Raw genomic sequence first — 1142 nt, 5'->3', positions numbered from 1 at the left:
GTGTTGTAGTCATTTTGCATAAAAAATAATATTAATTTAGATCAGTTTAAGATTTGATTCATTATTTTTTCGGTCAAATCAATTTGTCTAGCTTAATTTTGATAAAAATAACATGATTTAATCGATTATATGTGTTAAATTTTAATTAAAAAAAAACATCTTTAAAAAAAGACGTTTTAGACGTCTTTATCTGAGTGGCTCCCATTAACAAATTATATATAGATGGTTAAAATATATTCTAATGAATGCCAAATTCTATATAGAATTAATGACTAAAAATATGAGAAAAATTTAATAAGATTTATCTCGTACCTATTATTTTTTTCATAAATTTTTATAATATATAAGTAAATTTTTTAATTTTTTTATATATTTTAAAAAACTATAATTTTTATCACGTAGTTATAATATTTTTATTATTGTCTAATGTTCTGGAATATTTTTATAAGCCTGATACTAAGAAACCAATTTAATAATTAAGTATTTTCTTAGATTCCAAAGAATATATTATAAAGAGGACACTAACATTTTGAAACTTATTCTAATGCCTAATAACTTAATTCTATGAGGTCAATTATTATCTTGTAACTATCATTCTATTATTAAAGAAGAATATTACAACATTAACTATATATAGGTGTAAGAGCATCATATAAAAAGAAATCACAAAAGCCATCAAGCATCTTATAACGAGAGTAGCTCATGAAAAGAACAACTTACGTAAGAGAAGCTTATAATGTCATAACTTCACAAATCACAATATATGCACTATTTTAAATAGTGCACTTAGGTATGATATCTAACTTAGTTCCTATTGTGACTCATGCTAACTTGAGTGTCAGAGTCCTTGCAGGTACACCTTATTATTGGGGTGATGAATTTAGGACATTGGAAACTCGGAATAAGAGGATGGTGGCAATATCGTGTCTCCAACCTACTTTCTATAATTTTGTTCAGATAACTCCTAAACTCGAAAGAATAAAAACACGTCTGAACAATGACGCCGTCTGTGGGAACACGTCGCTTGTCATATTCTCTTCATTCTAAGTTCTACCCCAAATTGAGTTTAGCACAACACATGTTTACAATATGAACAATATATATGAAAAAAGAGCAAAAAATACATGATCACAAAACACAAG

This window comes from Arachis hypogaea, chromosome 15 (assembly GCF_003086295.3).
Source record: "Arachis hypogaea cultivar Tifrunner chromosome 15, arahy.Tifrunner.gnm2.J5K5, whole genome shotgun sequence".
Classification (NCBI taxonomy): Eukaryota; Viridiplantae; Streptophyta; class Magnoliopsida; order Fabales; family Fabaceae; genus Arachis; species Arachis hypogaea.
The sequence above is the reverse complement of the archived record's forward strand: the minus strand, read 5'-3'. Positions refer to the sequence as shown.